The sequence below is a fragment of the Micropterus dolomieu genome, linkage group LG12, assembly GCF_021292245.1.
Source record: "Micropterus dolomieu isolate WLL.071019.BEF.003 ecotype Adirondacks linkage group LG12, ASM2129224v1, whole genome shotgun sequence".
Lineage (NCBI taxonomy): Eukaryota > Metazoa > Chordata > Actinopteri > Centrarchiformes > Centrarchidae > Micropterus > Micropterus dolomieu.
The window spans coordinates 25,802-41,853 of record NC_060161.1 but is presented as its reverse complement, the minus strand read 5'-3'; the positions used below and the strand labels follow the sequence as shown (position 1 = coordinate 41,853).

Genomic DNA, 16,052 nt, shown 5'->3' with positions numbered 1-16,052 from the left:
TTTGCTTGATTCCTTTCCTTTTCTACTGTACAATTTCAGATAAACAGGTGTGTCTTTTAGTGCCTGGAATCACTAGAAAAGGAAGCTGTTGCTTTTCATTTGGCAGAACACACAGCTAATGTGATAGCTTCCACTATCTCTTTGTCCCGCAAAGGTCAGCACCGTCAAGGTGGTCTGCAATTGGTCAATTCATTAGCTTGTATTCAAAAAAGTCTCCGCCAGTGATTCCATTGAAATACATTTTAGTTCACCAAAAGTACCAAATCAGAGAGCAGTTCTGTCAACATGAAATGTCGGCATTCATGAAAAGAAGAGTGATTTGTGCCTGACAATGTATGAGAAGAGAATAACCTCCTAACCGAACAATTTGCACTCAGTTTTAAGTCCTACAGATGGTTGCTCTTCTTTCAGTCACACTCATTTGGTTACGCTTGCCAATGTACTTTCCTTAGCAAATGTGGAAAAGCTATGCTTCGTCAACTAAAGAGAAATGCAAGACTGGAAAAGCAGTAAACAAGTCTAAAAAGAGACTGTAGCAGTAAGAAGAATCTAAGAGGTGTTTATAGCTTGTATTCAATCGTGACCTATTGTTCACCGTGTCAAACACAATATGGCACAATAATCTTCTGGATGATGCTTGCGTCTAAGATTATGAGAGGAGGATGGTTCAGTGTCTACATGCAAATGTTAGAAAATAGCCACCACTGGAGAAAAAGTCGAACAAGTAGTAAAAGCAGAAAGAATAAATAAAAGAGACAGAGAGAGATGAGTGCAGTAGAGACAAAGGTTGATGATTATCAGTTTTGATCTGTGGATGCTTTAAAAGAAATTCTTGATGGAGAAGTTAAACAGGAAACTGTACCCTCTTGGAAACTGTCCCTGAGCAAGGCATTTATCTTCTAACTGCAGAAAAGACTACGACACACAAACTAAATCAGAAAAGATGATATCACCGCCAAGTGTGCGCACACACACACACACGCACAATCTACACAGTTTTCTTGTTTTGCTGTGAGTCTTGTTATTTATTTTGCTCTGTATCGAGGCCATACACATCCCAGAAATCTTTCAGAGTACAGTAAAGCATGACCATTGTGCCCTGGAATTAAACACTGGCAATTCATCAAAATAATTTTCTGTCCCCTCACTTTCTGTCTCTTTTTTTCTCTTGCTCTGTGCTGCTGTTAAACCCAGAGAACCATTTGTAAACACTGTTTGCTCTTTACTGCTCGCCTCTTTTCGATTCTCTTCCTGTCTGCCTGTTTATTCCACTAATCTGTTCTCTCTCCACTTTCTCTTCCTCTGAGAGGTTATCATAGGATTTGACCTTGAGAGGGACCAGCCTGCTAGAAGATTGTGTGAGGTGCAGTCTTAAAGAGGTATCCCCAAAACAAAACATTACTTAAAATTTTCTTTTGGCAGTGCGGCTTTCCTACCTGTTCATCCTCTCTCCATCCTGCTCACTTTCTGAATCACAAGCAAACAAGCGACTCTAATGCAGGGAAAACTCTGTTGGAAATAGCATATGTTTAATGACTGATTCTATAATAAAGACCACGCCAATAAAGATATGGATTTGGAAAATTTTATTGTATATTGTGGATGGAGTAGAGTTGAGGTGATGTAGGAGGAACCACATGGAGGGATGAGGGATGTGAAAACTGAGTCAGATAGGGTAGGTAACAGATATGGTGTACTTAAATACTTATAAATATCCCAAAGAGAAAGAAGTCTATACAGTATTTCCATAAATCCAAAGCCCACTTCTTTGTAAAAATGTAAAAATCAAATAGATGTCTTTTTACCTACCTAGCAATTGTCTCTATAACCATTTCCTGTTCATATAAATGAAACATTGCAATGTCTTCTTCAGCCTCTCTTTTCACTGAAGTTGCCTGATTAGACTATTTCTCAGGGCTGTTTACAAACACTTGAGAGGGCATGCAGAGCTTTTGTAATGTAGAATAACTTTCATTGTATAAAATGTTTTTTTCCCTCCTAGATTACTATACTATATTTCCAGCCCCTTCTCATGCCAGGGTATCAAATATTTGTATTTGACATACTTGCTTTCAACTAACTCTGATGTTACCTATCGGCATCAGGTGACATATTATTGTCAGTTGACTTAGTTTTATGTTTCATAATATTACATGTGTGACTTATGTCACCTAATGTACTTATTATAACCCACAAGTGTGTATATATATATATCCAAGTAGATTTGGTGCATAAATCTATCCAAACTACAACCATTTCACAGTGTTAACCACATCTTATCGCATATTATATTGACTCTGAAGGGTACCTTATGCTTTATCAAAGTGCGTTGCATTTCAAATTTGAACCTATAAAGGTTGCATGCCACAGACTATTGCAGGTGTTGCAGAATAATGAAGGACAGCATGGTGTTTCTTTTGCTGCTCCTCTTGGGGATGTGTTCAGCTTACACTTATCAAAATGTGGCCTTGCTTGGCAAAGCAACTCAGTCACAGCACTACGAGGGATGGTGTGATACTTTTGGGGCTGCCTACAATGCCATTGATGGAAACCGTGAATCTTCTTTCTCAGCCGGTTCATGCGCCCACACTAAAGCACAGACCAAACCCTGGTGGAGTGACCACCTGCTGGAGTCCTACATCATCACCTCTGTCATCATCACAGGAGACTTCTGTCCTGACAGGATCAAAGGAGCAGAGATTCACGTCGGCAACTCCTCAGAAGACAATGGTTATGCAAACCCAACAGCTGTTAATATTTCTGCCATCAGTGCAGGGGAGTCAGTCACTCTGAACTTCACTGATTGTGTGGAAGGACGCTACGTGACTGTGCTTCTACCTGGTTCAGGCAGGATCCTTACACTGTGTGAAGTGGAGGTTAATGGTTACCGTGACCCAACAGGAGAGAACCTGGCATTCCAGGGAAAGACCACACATTCATCTCTGTATTCATTTGGCATTCCATATAATGCCATAAATGGGAATGATGGCAACATTTAGAGCTGGGTTCTTACGCTCACACAAACAATGACATGAAACCCTGGTGGCGAGTGGCGACTGGATCTGTGGAAAACCCATAAAGTGTTTTCTGTTAAGATAACCAGCCGCAGAGATCCTACTTACTCAGGGTGACTGAATGGAGCTGAGATCCTCATTGGAGATTCTCTTGAAAATGATAGCAACAACAATACAAGGTGTGCCGTGAGTCCAAGCATCACGGCAGGTGCTACTGTTGAATTCCAATGTAACAGGACAAATGGAACAAATGGATGGGATGGGATGGATGGACGCTATGTGAACATATTTATCCCTGGAAGAGAGGAGTACCTGAGCCTATGTGAGTTGGAGGTATATAGCTCCAAACTGGATTAGCTTTAAGATTTACTTAATTTGCAAGGATTAAACTAATACTGTTATATGCACTCAAAACAGTCAAAATAAAAGATTAAGCTACAATTTGATTGTTTGCATGAAAAATAACTGATATAACTGAGGGGCAAAGTGTATCTTAGCCATAAGCATTTTTCGCTGAAAAATAACATAATAAAATCACTATATGATACAATATTTTAAACTTAAGGTTCACTTAGGCCTACTAGCTTCCTCCAAAGCTTTCACTTGTATCTCAGCGAGTTGAACTTGCTCAGGTGTAACCCCTATCTCTGTTCAAGGATGATGTGAATTGCTCCCTCGTTTACTCCTTTCACAGAGAGCAAAGTATCAGAACTCCTGACCCATAGCCATCCCACATATCTCCTACCGTGGTCCCCACAATCACTCATGTGATAAATACTTCTCTGGCTTCAGGATCCTTCCCAACCACTTTCAAAAGGGCTCGGGTCACACCCTTGCATCGGCCAGTGTCTCTTCTACCATTTTTATCCAAAACTATCGAACGGGCAGTATTCAAACAGGTCTCAGAATTCCTCTCACAGAATGACCTCCTAGATCCACAACAGTCTGGTTTTAAGAGTGCCCACTCTACTGAAACGGCTCTTTTGTCTGTAACAGAAGCCCTAAGGTCAGCTAAAGCTGCAGCCCAATCCCTGGTTCTCATCCTGCTTGACCTATCAGCTGCCTTTGACACAGTCAACCACAGGATCCTGCTATCCACACTCTCAGCATCGGGCATCTCAGGTAAATCACTGCTGTGGTTTGAATCCTACCTCTCAGGGCGTTTCTACGATGTGTTGTGGAATGGACAATTATCCTCCTCCCACTGCCTCTCCACAGGTATGCCCCAAGGCTCAGTGCTAGGCCCCCTTCTCTTCTCAATTTACACCACCTCACTCATCATTCGCTCTCACAGCTTCTCTTATCACTGCTACGCAGACGATACGCAATCATCTTGGTACGGATCACTGACTGTCTCTCTGACATATCTGCATGGATGAAGGCTTGCCACCTTCAACTAAACCTCTCTAAGACTGATTTCTTGGTCTCACTCAGTATGCCACCCAGCTTCTGGTACAGGCCATAGTTATCTCTCGCCTCGACTATTGCAATGCCCTCCTAGCAGGTCTTCCAGCTTGTGTAGTGAAACCCTTACAAATGGTTCAGAACACAGCAGCGCGTCTGGTTTTTGATCAGCCCAAGAGGACTCATGTCACTCCATTACTGCGTGACCTCCACTGGCTCCCCGTGGCCTCCAGAATCAAATAATACAAACTTACGTTCCTTCTCGCCCGCTACGCTCCTCCAACGAACGCCACCTGACTCTGCCATCCCTTCACACAAAGCAATCCCAGTCCCGGCTATTCTCATCTGTGACACCACGATGGTGGAACGAGCTACCACACGCCATCAGAGCAGGGGCGTCCCTCTCTAACTTCAAGAAGCTCTTGAAAACTCATCTCTTCCGAGAACACTTCCTCTTATAACACCTCTAACTCCTAACATCTCTTCTTCCATCCCCTTACAATTATATTGTATTGATTGCACTTTTTTTGTTAACTCTTACTTCCTTCCCTCGGTATTTACCCCATTGATGTGATATGAACTATGAGCTCTTACTAGTATGTATTGTCAGTTCGTGCTCGTGTTGTATTTGATGCTCTGTTGATGCTTGCATGTTGTTCCTCAAATGTAAGTCGCTTTGGATAAAAGCGTCTGCCAAATGGTTTTTAACATTGCATATGTATCAGATGGCGTCGCAGGCCAAGCAGAAGCAAAAAGCAAACATAAGTAAAGTCAAATGCCAAAAGCATTTATATAATGTTTTTCCTACTTTTAAAGCCTCGCTGTTTTATCTGGTAAAGAGATGATTAGATGTCTCAGGGCTGAAATGAGTCTTTCTTGCCACTTTTTGGCCTTACTTGCATCATCAAGCACAGGATTTCTACCAGACACAGCGAGTACTGACAATTGCCACGGTGTACATACTAATAGGAATACATAGCGATAACGTTGAGAAGTGGGTTTTTTTGTGTGTGTTTCTAGTGTGTGGTGGATCAGCCTGTAGCAGGTTAGATACAGTCTCTGTACTCCTCCTGTGGCACAGAAGAGCTTTTGTCAGATGAGCTTTTTCTGTGACAGGTGTTATGCTCTGATGCGTCATTCATCAGAATAATCCTGTCTGAGGTGCAGGGAATTGTAGAATTGGGAGGTACACCAAACAGAAATACTCCTTAAAATATACATTATTAATATATAATATTTATCAGCAACCGTGTCCTTATTTCCTGTCACTTTTCTCTTCTCCCATCTTGATTCTTTTGTTGTTCTATTTCTTTTTTTCTCTCATCTGGCTTTTTCATTTGTTCCTGTAATCCAGTGAGGATCAAAAAAATATGGCTTTCTGTGAATTATGGAAAATCTTTCATCTTTTATCATTCCTCCTGTCACTTATTGAGCTCTCCTGTTTTCCCTTGCAATCGTTTCTCTCATCCATAAGGAGGACAAAGCAACGAAACACAAGGGCAGGTTAAAGAAAAACAAAACTTCCTCCTATTTCTTTGTTACCCACCTCACCTCTTCACTCCTCATCCCACCCTCCTCCTCCCCTATCTGTTTCTTGCTGTCTTAAGCCAAAGAAGCTCCTCTAACAAGGTGAAAAATGATGATTTGAGTCTCCCTGTAACATATGGAAAGAAGTTTCCTGAGAGAAATGTCTGTCATTAAGACTTTAACCTACTGCTGGCTCAGAGGCCCCTCACTGCTGACCTAGCTCTCTGTGAGCATCTGTGTGTGTGTGTGTGTGTGTGTGTGTGCAAGAGACCTAGTTGTCAATGATGCCCTGCTGTACGCCGACATCCTCATATATCACTCAGTCTGATACAACTCTCACACACTCCAACACTTTCTCAATACAGTAGCATTCTTCCTCTTACAAAAACACAGGCAGGTAGAGGCCACGCCGAAAGTCAGGAATCATGTGGTTTAATTAATTACCGTCTAAAAGTGACCAAGGTCAGAGCACTGCTCAGCTGGAGAACTTTCAAGAGGTTATGGCCTTTCCGTCTGACTCTTCTGAAGCTGTCAGCTGTCTAGGAAGGTGAAGTAAGAGCACCTTAAAGCGTTGGCTTGTAAGTGCATATGGAGCCAGCTGTCGAAACACTGCTGCTGTGTAAAAGTCTTGTCCAGACAGTATATTGTTCTCAAGTCTACCCAAATTCTTTACCTATTAGCAATACGACAATGGTTCATGGACAAAAGTTCTCCATTAAGTGATCAAAACTGTGCTTGTTAAAATATTACAATAAAATGTGTAATGAGTATCAAAGTGGTTAATATTTCAGGGTGTCAGATTGTTGATGATTAAACTGCTTAATTTTAATGTAAAAGTCTGACCTTTAGTGAGGATACCTATTCATCCAGTTTCCATGTAATGGCTGTTTTAAACTGTAATAATGTGGTGTATTTGAGGTTATTGTTTGTTTTGCATTTAGAACCTTTTCAAAACAATATATGCTTGACAAAATGCCATGTCAAACTTGAGATTTCATATCATTTAAAGCTATTATTGAATTTAGATTGAAGTTTAAGGGGCTTGCAACCATGGATAGATTATAAGATACTTAGGGCACAGACACTACACTTAATAAAGCACTCTCTATATGACTGAGCCCTTTGTAAACAATTAATAACAGTGGCTCCGATTTAGGGACCCCCTAACCCATTCCATTGATTATGTTTCAAGAACTAATTAGGTGGTACTATGAGATAAGACCATGCGCTGCCAAATGTGAATGGAAAAATACTGAAATCTAAATGAGTTACCTAACTTTATATGAACATTTGCCAGAGTTTGATCTCAGCCACTGTCGGCGTCAGATGTTGATGTACGTACAGTCTTGCTATAAACTCCATAATACTTTAAACACTGAGCACACAGTAGCAGACAGCTTAAAAAAACTGCATTATCGTATTCCACATTAAACATACAGTATATTCACATATGTACTGTACAGCTCTCATACGGTATGGGGTGGTGATGGGGCAGTGGATGAGACACATGCCTCTGGTGTGAGAGACCCAGGTTCAAATCCACTTTGAGACACCAGTGTTTCCTGAGCAAGACACTTAACCCCTAGTTGCTTCAGAGGCGTGCGACCTCTGATATATATATATATATATATATATATATATATATATATATATATTGTAAGTAGGGCTGGGTATCGAGTTCAATAATTTTTAGGCACCGACCGAATTGCCTCAATACCATCGAGTATCAAAAAATGTCTTGTCTTTCAGTACCAAATTTTGATACCTAAAGGTTCTTGTTAACATCATTGAGCCAATAAGCATGCAGCATGCTCGATCAGCCAAAATCTAAAAGTGATTGTATTTGGCTGTGGTGATGTAAACATGTGGTGTATAACATATGTGCATTTGACCATTACAGTTTAAAATAATACTCTAGCAGCTGGATAGAGGCTCAGTGAACTCTTAAGGGGGAGTAATGATTGATGGGTGTGTAAATAGTGAACCCTCCTATGGAATTTGACCTCTGACCCAGTGATAGGGGGAGTAGTGATTAGTGTTTATGAGGGGACTGGACCCTTATATGGTATTTAGCAGATACCTAAACATGTCCTATATAAGCTGTGTTTGATGTACAGAGAGACAGAGTGGCCATCGGGCTGGGTCACTCTCCAAGCTGCTGCAGAGCTTGTAATTGATGCTGAACTCCTTGATTTAATAAACTTTTATGATCAAGAACAGTGTCAAGCAGATTTCTTCTCAACACATCATCGCAGCATTATTGTTCGGACACCACAAACACTAGTTCACGCCAGCTACACACAGAGACGTGGCTTGTGGATGTAAAAGTTGTGGAGAAAATCAACAGTGTGGCTACACCGCACCAGGCTTGATGCAACGCCGTGCAATGCAATATTTGTGACGTAAGATAATTGCTGCCAAGAGTGGCGACACAACAAACCTGGTGAAGCCCTTGACTGTGCATGGAATAAACTTAAGAGTAGAAAGTTGCTCCGTCTACGACTGCAACAAGACAGAGCCGGTGCAGTCATCGTCTCAGCGCTCTACTGCCACCAAGCTTGCTTCAACATGCCCACCATGCAAGCAGTGTTGGGCAGTAGCGTCGCTACAAGTTGTGCCGTTACTAGTTTAACTACATTTGTCAGTAGCTTGGTGGTAACGTCGCTGTTTTCTGAATCAAATCAAATCCAATCAAAGCTCTTTTATTGGCCGAGTAGCGTCCACACATGCTACATTTTCCCAACCATTTCTGAAGGATCAGTAGGTGACATCACGTACCGATCCTTGGGCTGATGTCTGTGACTTTGCTGCAGTGGAATAAAGACACACGTGATTGAGTTTACTTTCTATTGTGATAGTTGTTGCCTGGCCACCTCTTCCTCTACTGAGGAGGAAACTTTGATATGTAGTGGCAGTTTCCATGAGATGAGATGAGAGATTTCTCTCTCTCTGTATTTCTCTCAGGCCTATTGCCCTATGTTTTGGTTGTTTAGTTTGCAATGCTGCCAGAGCACAAATTCACATATAAACAATAAAAAATATATAATTAATAAACAATGAAATTACATTATAAAAACTTTAGAAATAAAAATAACAAAAACACAGTATAGGCCTATGTTACATTGAAAATATGTCTTGCTTTTTGACAAGCAGTAGAATTTTTCAAAGGAACAATTATTAAAATAACAAACAATATTAATGATAATAATGTGATAATTAAGTTACTTTATACAAACAACAATGGTTCTCAGTTTGTTGAGAATAAAATTGGTATCGAAAAAAGTATCGTTCAGGAACCGGTATCGAAGTCGATGTATTGTATCGATATTGAATATCTTTGAACGATACCCAGCCCTAGTTGTAAGTTGCTTTGGATAAAAGCGTCAGCTAAATTAATAAATATAATTTAATGTCATCTCTCATTAACTTTAACAGGTTGACTCTTCATATTACCCCTTTAGCTTAATTTCTGGGATGACTTAGCTAGCCCTGTTACTTGCTTATTTCTGCTGGCTGGTTTAAACAATAATCATAGCTTTACAGACTACCTGACAAAATCTCTACAGGCTCACAAGTTTAACTCTGCTATCTTGCTGCCTGACTTTCATCAGTATTTTTCACTTTTACACAGTCTAAACACACAAAACATTTTTATAGGACACAGTGAAAGCTCTAAAATAACCAGGATTGTTTATTATTCTAATCGTTAATGCTAACCCACATAGCTCGTAACACCAAAGATGGCGGTTATCCCAACCGTCTCGCTAGAAACCCAATCGTCTGCTTTTAACAGCTGAGCTGGGAAACATATTAAGCCAACTGTGTGGTTCCACTGATGTAAGGGTCTACTATGCACGCGTTACTACTACCACGCATGCGTAATAGAAGTATAAGATGTGGGATATCCAGCTTTTTAAACCTTATTATTGGGCAAAGATTTTACTGGTGATTCTATACATGCAGTTTTTATGTCCTAGTGACCATTGTGACCAAGTGCAGTTATGGCTCTCTCCCTATTAATTAATTTAGATAGGGGCCTGGTCTGCCCTGCGATGGACTGGCGACCTGTCCAGGGTGTATCCCGCCTTTCGCTCGATGTCAGCTGGGATTGGTCACATGGGGGATCCCTGTGACCCTGTACGCAGGATAAGCGGTTGACGATGGATGGATGGATGGAGGTGCCTGGTCTTTAGTCCGAAATAACCGCATGGGAGCAATAAATTGCTGCCGCGTTATTATGCAGAGTTACTTCACAGAACTTGGCTAAAGACTGTAGTAGCCCATGATCTAAACACAAGTCGCTTGCGCTTCCAGTAGATACACACATCCCAGCCTAACATTATAAACTCTAATTCACAGCATTATTTGTGACCGAAACACATGTTTAGTGTTTACAAGAGTTTATTCTGCATTCTGTCCCCGTAACTGTGCCTTCACAGTTGATGCACTCGATATTTGGTATCATAGTCTGGCGTTCATTCAGTGTGCCTCAGCTCTACCATTGCTCTCCTTTTATACAACAAGACGCTGTGGCCTATAATTAACACACATGCTGAAACCACATTATTTAGACAGTTTAAAGGATAATTTTGGTATTTTTAAACCTGGGCCCTATATTTCATATATTTTGGTGTCGGAATGGCTAATAGGTAGGCTACAAAAAGTTTTGGAATCTGTGCAGTAGATGGGTCCAGCCAACAGGAATGTCCCTACAAATATTTTTTACACCAAAATATATGAAAATATGGTCCAGGTTTAAAAATATCAGAATTATCCCTTATTACCAGATAAGGTAGTGAGGAAATACCTAATTATCACATATACCTGGAGTTATAAAATAGTAGGTATTAGAATAAAAGGCAAACAGCAAGTACACACATTTCACTGTATTGTTGGGCAAATCAATCTGACTTTTTCTGTTGAGTTGAATGGATGGATGGATATTCTCCCATTTAAATGAAATAGACACAGATTGAGAAAACGTAATACCAAGTTAACAAAAGATTCACAAAGACACAATGTGCTGCAAAAATTAAGCCAGACTCAAAATCACAGTTTTGTAAGTGCAAGGTTGGCACATACCCACGGAGCATACTAGACTATTTCTGATGTTTCTCTGTTGGAGGCTCCTCTAATGCCTTGGGAGTTTAAATAAAGCCAACCTCAGAGGATCCTGTGAGTCTGTCTTGAGTTTTTTACAGAAAGAGTGCCAGGCGGTGAAATCTAATTATTATCATCAATTTAACAAGGTCACAGCACTATTACTGTATGAAAGAGTTTGAAAAGTCAAACACTGTGCGTCAAGGTGCTCACTTTAATTCACTTTTGTGTTTTACTTTACTGCATTTTCTAGTTGCAGTGTTACAAACTTGAACTTTCAAGAAGGTTCTGGAAAAAATGGTAGCATAATAGCTCTATGCATACAAAACAAACAACAGCCCTTTAAATGTCCAGGAATTTACATTACAAATAATTTCGGGCAATGGTTCTATACCTTTTGGGGTGTGGGGGCCAAACCCTGTTTGATTAGGGTTTTCTATACTTAAACTGTACTGAAAAGTGGACGTAGTCACTGTGATGTCACCCATCGGTTTGTGGTTTGTTGTTCTGAAGCCCCAAGTTTATGGGATTAATATCCTGCCTTGATTCAAAACTGAAAATAAAGTTCTGAAAGGTTGAAACTAAGTGTTTGAAAACTCAAAATCTTACAAAAAAAGTTTTGCAAGATCGAAAACTAAGATTTGCAAGCTTGAAAAATGTAAAAAAATAAGAGTTTCAAATTTGTCAGTGTTCTCCAGATTTGAAACCTTGTAAATGGTGATCTGAAAACTGGTGTGTAAATGTGTGAAAAAAAGTTTTGAAACTCTGAAAAATGAGGTTCAAAAGGGCAAAACTTTATTACATTACATTACATTTGCACTCCTATTGCTGACTATTTTTTCAGAGCTGAGTTTACAACACCCACTTTACAGAGATACGCCTACACAGTTGCGAGCTTGCGACTCACGTGATTTGCGGCAGCATTGTCACGCAGCTCTGCTCTGACACTCTAAAATTCAGACTGAGCAAAAATGACTCCACTACCACACATAAAACAAAGTTTAATAGAATAATCACATTTAACAAAAGCATACATTTTGGCTTAATAACTGTCGAGATTTGTCTGGTTGATCTCCATTGATAGTTTACTGTAAGTTAAGCCTGCATTTTACACAGCACAAATTACATGTTATTTATACTATTTCTTACTCACCGCTGGTTTAGTTACTGCATCTCCTGACACAACACTACGGGTGACATTGCGCTGATGAACAAACCGCCCTGAGCTTCTACCCGTTGCAGATTTCTTTTCCACATCCATGCACCGCTTTTAATAATAATGTGATTATTGTATTAAACTTCGTTTTATGTGTGGTAGTGGAGTCATTTTCGCTCAGTCTGAGTTTCAGAGTGTCAGAGCAGAGCTGCGTGACAACGCTGCCACAAATCACGTGAGTTGCAAGCTTGCTACTGTGTAGGCGTATCTCTGCAAAGTGGGTGTTGTAAACTCAGCTCTGAAAAAATAGTCAGCAATAGGAGTGCAAATGTAATGTAATAAAGTTTCGCCCTTCAGGGCGGAAGTTCAAAACTTTTTTTCACACTTTTACACACCAGTTTTCAGATCACCATTTACAAGGTTTCAAACCTGGAAAACTCAAAAACAACATAATGTTTGCAGAGATTTTTTAATTTTTTGAAATTTTGCAAGCTTGCAAATCTTAGCATTTGATCTTGCAAAACTTTTTTTTGTAAGATTTTGAGTTTTCAAACACTTAGTTTCAACCTTTCAGAACTTTCTTTTCAGTTTTGAATCAAGGCAGGATATTAATCCCATACAAGTTTGGCAGTTTGGCTGCCACCATTGAGTTTTTGGAACCAAGAACCAGACGTGACGATATTTGGACGAGATGCAGGTGCTAGCAAGCTTGGTTAGCAAGGTGCATCTGTAATTCACGTTAACATGGATGCAAATTTGAACTTACCAGAAAAAAGTTAACAACTGTTTTCAACGCCGCTGGTTAAAATTACACAGTGCAATGGATTTGAGTTACTCTAGCCTGATTGACAGGTTGCCGTGATAGTGACTTGTCAATCACAAGGTAGTCAAATCCTAATGCATACACTTCTATGTCGTCTATTTTTCCGTAAATAGGACTATAATTTACTAAATGATCATCATGCTGTATTGACGAAGACTTGAAGCTAAAATATGAGACTAAACTCATTAGGGAAAGTGTTACTAAACCAGGTGAGAAGTAGGCTAGTTTTACTGTTATTTCTAAAGGAACCAAAACTCTTTTTGCAACGACTGCCATTCTTTCCCGTTGCCCTCCCTGTTTTCCAGTAAATGTCACATATTTTTAACCTTTCTAAAAAATAAATAATTAAATAACCCGCGTATTTACATATGGACATATTTGATATGTTTGCTACGTTGCTACGATATGTTTCCCCTCCGGTAAAGCAGGTGTATAGTAGTAAGTAGACCATAGTGTATCGATCATATTGGCAAACAACTCCACGGAGGTTAAATAGCTGAGTTTCCCTACCAGTTGGTCAGAACTGATGAAGACTCTTGATTGAGGGACGAAACGTCTTCTTGTATCTTCAACCAACACCAGTTGCCCTTGATTTTAACCTTCCTTCGATATCTATGACCTGGATGACTGAGAACCTTCAGAGACATCTATGTGGAACATTAGCTGTAACATCTATTGATGGAAAGTCATTCACTCTAATGGCACCCACCAATAAACCAGAAGAAGAAGAGGATTCAAGGATGGATGAATATGAGAGGGATGGTATACCTGCCAAAAAGGTCAATATTTTGTGCAAGTATCTCACCAAATGGGAGGAGGCTTTTCTGTAATTATGTTTTTTTTATATTCTTTTTTTCTCAAACCTGTCCTGCCCAGCAGCCTGGTATAGAGTATGATGACCTGGATACCATATTGTGCCAGACAGATTTTACTTTAACAAGAGAGTATTAATATAATCCTTTGTCTGTTTTATTATTTATTTAATTATGTATTGATTTGTCACCGGGCCGGACAGGGGGGCAGACACGGGAAAAGGGGGGCACAAACAGACAGCACAGAGAAAGGACAAGACCTGCAAGAGAAGGGGGATGGAACAGGGAATAGCAGAGGGAAACACCAATTGCAGAAAGCAACGATAGAACAAACCTGCAATAGAACAACAAACACAAACAAAAACAAACAATAAAAATTTTCTGTACTTAATGAAGAGCAACATCGGTCAAAGTCATGCTTATTGTAAAATATGCTACACAGATTTTAGTGTATCACAGGGAGGGAAAAGTGATGTGAGCCAGCATGACAAATCTGCCAAGCATAGGTGCACCTGAAAGGTGGCGATAGTGGTGATTTTAGGATTCACTGTGTGTACCCTTGTCTAAATATAAGCGGTATGTGGACAGTGGAAGGAGTGGTAAGATGGCCCGGGGCCATGTGCTTGAAAAAGTCCCTTATTTTCAAATCCCAATGTTGACATGGATGCACTGGTGTCAACAGAAGGGGAGAAGTTTGAATCTGAATGTCAAGTCTGTTTAGATACTGTATAAAATCAATCTCACCACTTGGAATTTGGACTTCCATCCTTCATAACTTGAATGATCAATATCAGCGAAAGACATTCTTTTTTCTGAGTCTAGTCTCATCCAGTTATTTTTGCAAAGCACTACAAACCACTACCGAATACACATTCAGTGTGATTGTTGCACTTCATCAGGCAATGATATGTCAGGTCTTTGAGTGAGTGTTTTTTAGCCAAAAGTTTGATAAATACAGCTTTAAGATGGTTTCATGTACAGAACATAATGAACAGTGGACTGGATGTCTGCTTGTTTTAAACAAATAATTCAGAAATATGGTTTAACAGAGAGGCTAACTTATTACCAAAAAAATGAATTCATGACAAGCAGTGACCACCTGTGTGTTTGATAAGGGGTCATTTCATTTCAACCTATGGCAACAATACCAACTTTTTTACTAGCTGACACTAGTGCCAGCCTTCTATTTGGCTGTTTTTGGGTTGTGCACACAACCTCCTGCAGATCTTGTTAGGGAAGAGAATGCTGCCTCATGCTGGTAATAATTGAAAGCCCTGGAAAAAGACTTTGTTGCTGCAAGATGAAAGCCTCATATCTTTAAAGCTATGTGAATACATGCTCACAAATGATTTGTGTTGATTAAACAACTGCAAATACTCTGTGCTTTTTGTTGTCAAAGTGGACATGTGTTACAATCACAAAATGGAAAAGATATTTAATATACTTGGTGCTGCAAATGGCAGCAAGAGATGCTTAAAAAATATATACTTTCTACACTCCACACAGATGCACACAGACTGACAGCTAGATCGCTAGATCGCTAGATAGATAGATAGATAGATACATAGTTTAAACAAGTTTAAAAAGTGCCTTTTTCAAACTCAAGGACACTCTACCACAGTGGGTGGGCTGAACATGTGAAAAACATCTTGAAAAAAGTGATACTGAGGAGCTCCGAGCTGCTCAGGGGGCAGTGTCGTTCTGCAAGAACACCAGCTGCTCACACAGATGGGTTCAGAGCATGCTCATAAAAAGGGTGGTAGATCCAGAACAGGCAACAGAGTTAGAATATAGCAGCTAAAGAGGCTTATACAGTGTTATTAGATACTAAAAGCAATGAGATGTCAAAAGAGTACTTCACATACTTAGAATTGCAGGCTATTAGGTTGTCATGCTTACAATGAACAGATAAAAAAAGTCAAAGCAATGCAACAGAAGCAGAGACATTGTCTTTTTTATTCCATATATTCTTTGTCCTTGCCAGAACCTGGTGCCTACATTTTACCCACAATGCAACTTAATGATGGGCGCGTTATGTTAGTAGTGGCTTTGTAGCTTCCATCTGCTGGCCTCATGCAGAGATGAGGAGTGAGCTACAATGGTCTGAAAAGCTCACTTAAACTCACAAGCCAAGATTATTTTCATTTCCAAATTAGTAGTCTTCTCTTACATCACCTCAACAAAAACAACAACATGAGGTACTACCACAATGTTAA

General features: G+C 39.9%; 1 pseudogene; it reads left to right on the top strand.

Moving 5' to 3' along the window:
• Positions 1-2,393: 2,393 nt before the first annotated feature.
• On the top strand, positions 2,394-3,371 carry LOC123980862 (annotated as a pseudogene).
• The last annotated feature ends 12,681 nt before the right edge of the window (positions 3,372-16,052 follow it).